The sequence below is a fragment of the Mus musculus genome, chromosome 13, assembly GCF_000001635.26.
Source record: "Mus musculus strain C57BL/6J chromosome 13, GRCm38.p6 C57BL/6J".
In the NCBI taxonomy this organism is placed as follows: domain Eukaryota; kingdom Metazoa; phylum Chordata; class Mammalia; order Rodentia; family Muridae; genus Mus; species Mus musculus.
Window position 1 is genome coordinate 83,595,135 of NC_000079.6, and position 6,122 is coordinate 83,601,256.

The 6,122-nt window shown below is 37.8% G+C and overlaps 1 protein-coding gene and 1 long non-coding RNA gene across 35 annotated transcripts in view; one reads left to right on the forward strand and one right to left on the reverse strand.

The window, feature by feature from the left end:
• The window catches only part of Mef2c (myocyte enhancer factor 2C), a 163,063-nt gene that overhangs the window by 91,118 nt on the left and 65,823 nt on the right, over nt 1–6,122 (forward strand). The gene's annotated exons all lie outside the window — the stretch shown is intronic.
• Nucleotides 1–6,122, reverse strand: part of Gm52043 — a 32,293-nt gene that overhangs the window by 2,158 nt on the left and 24,013 nt on the right. The window contains exon 2 of the long non-coding RNA XR_003950628.1: nt 4,905–5,078. This is a non-coding gene — a long non-coding RNA (predicted gene, 52043). The remainder of the gene's footprint in view (nt 1–4,904; nt 5,079–6,122) is intronic.

Genomic DNA, 6,122 nt, shown 5'->3' on the forward strand with positions numbered 1-6,122 from the left:
AATTTGAGTGGAAAGTATATATAGATGACATGTTCCCTCAAGTAATTAGACACACTAGGTTTCAAGTTGTTGTAGTGATATATCAATTACAGTAGGTACTAAGAATTTGCAGCTGGGAGAATTCTCTTTTAGAATAGGTCTAACAGAAAGCTTAAAGTGGAGATAGTTTACTACTCCTGGGTAAAATTTTGAATCTTATTTATTTTAATTTAATGGAATACATTTAACTGAGTAAGTTTAATGAGGAGCATAATATGTTCCATAAAGGGTCATTAGTTTTACATTTCCCATTTGGACCATTACCTCTCTCCCTTAAGCCTCTACAAACAGTTTACTTGCAGGAAGAAAAGGTTGGGGGCAGAGAGAATGTTATGATTGCTAGCATAGAGACTGGAGTGCAGATTCCTGGGCCACACCAGAGTAGAGTTATAGGGTCACAGGAAAGTCTCAGTGCGTGGGTGTTGAAAAGAGATTTCTCCTTTTAGCAGAAAGCTCTGTGTAATTACCATGTCTTTGCTTGATAATTAGCACTACTGTTACAATGGCACAGAGACACACAAAGGCTTAACAGATAGGCTGAAATAGGGGTTTTTTTCCTCCATTGTATCATAATGCAGCTTGAATATCTGTTTAGATACACTATATAAATATGCCAGATTTAGTAAATGTGTTAAAATTGTAATCCATTGTTTAAAAAAGAAACAAAAACAGCTATTGCCTTTAAAATCATTCCTTTGAAGAAAGTCCACTTTGTTTGGCCCCGTGGCACATAACTAGATATTTACCCAAGTGCTAGCTTACAGGGCTCTGAAATTCAGGTAGTATAAAGGGACTGCCCAGTTAGCACTTGTCCCATAACTGTGGAAGTTTCTCTCTGGCTGTATTCCTGAAAAATGGTTTGTTGAATATTTGAGAATGGCCCGCAGGGTGTAGATGCTAGTGTCCAGGACAATAATGCTGTGTTCTGGGCAGAATTGGGCAGGCATTCCTGTGAAAGATGTAAAACACAGTTACAAAATCCGGCTTGGGAACAATTGGAAGACAAAGGAGCAATAGCCCATAAATACCACATAAGCCACTGAAAGGAAGGTGATGGACACTAACAGTTCAACCTCACTACATGACAGTATGTGGGTCCTGAAGTATAGTGCAAGTGATCTGTGGAGTAACAGTGATCAAGACTAACTGTCACCCCATGTCCACGTCTACTAAACATGAAGCCCAAGGGTAGGTGTTCTTAGCAGCTGGCCAACGGAGCCTCTCACCATTCAGATGGTCTGTGGAATGGTCATCCAGTGAGGACCACAAGTTGGGCTATAATGTGTAAGTAGGAACAAAATGTTAAAAAAAATGCTGGAGCAAGAAATGTATCAGTAGAAGATTCTCTCTCTCTCTCTCTCTCTCTCTCTCTCTCTCTCTCTCTCTCTCTCGTGAGTGTGTGTGTGTGTGTGTGTGTGTGTGTGAATGTGAAAAAGAGACAGAGGGAAAATTTAACTGAAATTGTATTTTCTGACACCCTATTCCTGTTGGATTTAAAGATAACCTAGAAGCCATTGTTGCATAAGAAATGTTTCCTTGCCCATTAAGTGCAGTAAGTGTTAAGGCCTAAATTGGGACTCAGAAGGCCTTAAAATAGCTTTTAACCTTTGTTGCCTCATAGTACTACTGGAAGGTTATACACAGTCTAAGTGCTCTTGGAGAGGACTTAAGATCAGCCAGTACAACTTGTTGTTGAAGAAATGCAAAAGAAGTAGAATTAGAACCTCTTTACAAAGAAGTATTACAGAATTTGAGATTTGGTGTAAAATGTGAAAACGATTTCACTTGACCCTCTATTACAGCCAAACCAGTATAACTTCTAGTTATAAAATAGAGATTTATAAAATACTCTGCATGTACTTATACACAAGTACTTAGCAGGAAAAGCCTGTATACTGACTTAAGTAGTTTCTAGATTTCCATTTCTTCAATCATTCACCTAACACAGATTTGTTGAATTCCTGCTGTGTGCTACATGCCATGGAACCTGTGAAGTGCGAATATGACCAATGTACCTCAAGAGCTCTTAGTTCTGAAAGTGGCTCACCAGGCCAGGTGGCCCTGTCGTTTATTTCCCTTCTGCCTTTGCTTGTAATTCAGTTGACCCTGCCCCTTCCCATCCTGTGCTTAGGACACACAACATATATTCACCTCCCACACACAATTTGCAGTAAATTTTACAAGGAAGAGGGTGTCATAGGATGAGTTAGAGAAAAGAAAAGAAGGAGAGGAATAATATAAATACAGTATCCTATATGAAATTTTCAAATTTGATTAATTCATTAAAATGTCACTATCTACATCTGCCACTTCTTCTGTGTCAACCGCTAGCCGCATAGGGTTCTTCACATTGAGACAAAATAGCACTCGGTGAAATTTATGATTCATTTCCTCAGTAGCACTAGCCACATTTCAAGTGTTCTGTGGCCATATGTGGGCTCGTGGCTGCTCACTGAACAGGGAAGATCCTCAGCCAATGGTTTTCACAAAAGGTCAGTGAGACCACACTGGTCTAACTGAAATGTGAAGAGGGAGTGTTTTAACTAATAGTACCCTCAGAGTAACCCCAAGATAAATCCTATAATTCATCATAACTTCATTCTTCACATTGATATATGAGGGGTACATTTCAAAAGTGGCAAACTTTCCAGCAGTATAACTTTAGAATACAGAGTGTGAAACTTCGTTTAAAAAGATACCAGTTTGGAACTCAAGACTTAGTAAAAACTAAACACACAACTTACCTCAGGCCAGTAACCACAGTCAATCAGTAACCTCACTGTCTGGCTAAAACACATCTGCAAGTGGTCTAAACCATAGAGGGCCACTAACCATGTGGGCGGAGTTTCGGTGCTAGGTAAATCTTTGTCTCAGGGAGAGCTGGTAGATCTCCATGGTACCAATTTACATATTTTTGATGCAACATTGGACCACTGCCTAACTTTGTGATTAGTAATTTTTGTTGAAAAAGTCCTCTTTAGGAGGAGACTTAAAGAAATAATGTCCATGATTTACATTAGAAATATTCCATAGATTTACCATAACACATAATTGAAATAGTTCATGTGGCTAAGGACTCAGGAGACCTCTGCTACCCTATGTTAAATCAAGTATAGACTTGTTTTCAATAGATTATTTGAATTATTAACAAAGTATTAGCATATCTCATACATATTTAAACATTCTAAATTGAGCTTTCCAAGGAAAAAGAAATAAACTGAATTTTGGAAAGGCTTTTGCAGATTTTCACTTTTGTTTTTATATATCTTTTAAAAATTCACCAAATCTATAAATTGTATTTGCATTTGTCCTAATAAGTCAGACTACAATTTTGATATATTCATATTTCTTAGAATTATACTATAATGGTTTTTATACACCAATTTTTAAAAGCCATTTCTTTCTAAAATGATGCTTTTATTTCATTTGCATATATTTTATAAACATAAAAATCTGCTTGGCATCTCATTTATTAAGCAAGCAATCATTGCTGAAAAAGAATAATGTACACGTTCAATTGCTCAAGTTCTATGCATGAGGCAGTAAAGCTGAGCTTCTTGTACACTCCCTTACTCCCCAGCTCTGGCGGCTTTAACAGCATCAATATTATGGACGGGGTCATCGGAGAGTCGTTAGCAGTGAGAGCAGACAGGGCCACACATTTGAAAGCACAGCCTTTTTCCAGGACTAACTTCATCAGGATGAGTCCTCACCATTCCTCATGATTACCTTTTCAATGGTGCCTTACTGAACTACAGCAAACTAAAGTCCTCATATCTTTTTTTTTCTCTCTTAACAATTAGGGAAAAGGGGAGAAAAAACGCCTAGCCTAGATCAGAATCATCCATTTTGGTGATTTTGCATATTTTGTAGCAGGTAGGATTTGATGATTACAACCTGTTTGAACCAAAGAGTGTAGGCTAGCTGTTGATACCAGGCATATAAATGAATCATTGTTTGAATTTTAAAACTGTCATTTAACACATTAAAGGGTAGAACATTTTTCTCAAATGTGTTACTCAATCTATACTGAAATTCAGAAGTGAAGTTTTTGAGACAATTCTCAGTCCTACCTAAAATTAAAATAAAAGGTAATGGTGCCTCTTAGAACTGAATTGTTTATTTTAGCACATGCATTGTTTTGCTGGAGAAGTTGTGGGGTTTTGTTTGCTTGTTTGCTTTGTTTTTTAAATTACAACTAGTTTTTATTTGACTGAAGGAAATAACAATAGGACACCATTGGCACTCAATATATATCAACTTATTGATGCTCATTATAGTATAAATAAAGTCTAGGGAGACTTCCTTTTTGTTTTAGTTTCATCTGTTCTAGTAGTTAAAGTGACTTTTCAAATGAACTTGAAGTGAAGAAATGTCATTGTTCTGTCAGAAAGCAAAACATGCACTGAGAAGGTAGCCCTGTCTGCTGTGCAAGAATGAGCACCCTTGGTCAATCCTCAGCAGCCGTGCACATTCCCACACCGGAGATGCAAATCCAGCTGAGGATCCCTCCAGCTTCTGCCTAACAAAACTGTTAATCAGCAAGACCCAAAGCCCAGTGTAAAACCTGGTTCAAAAAAAAAAAAAAAAAAAAAAAAAAAACAGGCAAGACTTACTTCCATCCTTCACATATACATCGCACTGTGCACCCTATACACAGACATGCAGTCATTGACACACAAATGTACACCCAGATGTGTGTGTGTACACAAATAGGTAGATGAAGATGTAGGTGTAGATACAGACTAAGATATAAAGGGCACAGGAAACCTAAGAGGAATATTGTTTCTAGTACTGGCGAAAAGTATGTTTTCTATGCCAAGGTCCATTGATTCCTGGGGAAGAATATGTTTCAGGGCCCTTACCTGAATTTAGGAAGAAAGATCAGTGGGACAAATTGCCTCGGGCCAAATCTTGCATTCCTGGTAGTGTCTTCCTAAAGTGTTGATTCCAGTGTGATGAGTCTATGTGTGACATAGGACTATGTATTCCTGGCATGCTTCTCGTTGATGCTGGTCTTTGGGACCATTCGCTGTCTTCTGAATGGAATTTGAAACTTTGACTGTACATTATTTCTTCTTTGTACTTTTACAGGTCAGGGTCATATCACAAAATAGATTCTTAGCATAATACCAGTAATATTTCCTTACACTGATAGTCAAAAATACTATTTCTTCCAGGCAAGAGTTGGTTTTCTTTAGGAAGTACCATTGTTAACACCCAATATGACTTGGCAGGCAAGCCACACTTGAGGCAAGCAGGGCATTTGGTCATCACACTAGGCTCCCTTCTCCTGTGACCAGTCATTTGGTAGTGGCTTTCTAGAGCAGGTAAGGAGGAAGTTTCTGAGCCCAAGTTCAAAGCTGCTGGGGAAGTGTAATGTTCTTGGTTGGGGTTAGTCAGAAGGACAGTAGAACATCTGCCACTGACTTTACTGTCCTCATGGTCATGAGAATCCTTAGAACAGTCTGAAAATGACCATGAAGCTCAATCACTGAAAGAACTATATTACATTAGTGGTGCATGTACACAGGACAGAGTACATGGGTAGATTATGTTACAGAACACTATGTATTTCTGATACAGTAGCTCCCTACTTGCCACGTTATCCAGTTACATCCCATTGCTGTTCACAGCATGCCTCCTGTTACCCTGAAATTCAGCCACTTCATAGAGGAACTGAATAAGAAAAAGAAACTTTCTGTCAATTATCTGTAAAGGTCATAGAGTTAATGACTAACTGGGAGGTTAATTAGATTCTGAAAGCCTCTTCATATCAATTAAATATCTTATCTCTATGTTTCAGTAAATAAACTCAGTAACTACTCAGGGCTGCTGTTCTGAGGGAGGAAGCATTATAAACAGCATCTGTAAATGAATGTTTGTTTATTCTCACAAAAAATACTACAAAAAACCATATATATATATATACATATATTGAGTCAATTATGGCACCACCTCAGTTTCTGAATTGTGTGTATTTTTCAAAACAACATGCAAATCCTCCCTTACTTATAACCAAATACCATAGTCTTATAATAGCAAACTAGACTATTTCATAGAGAGGAAAACTGAAGTGACAG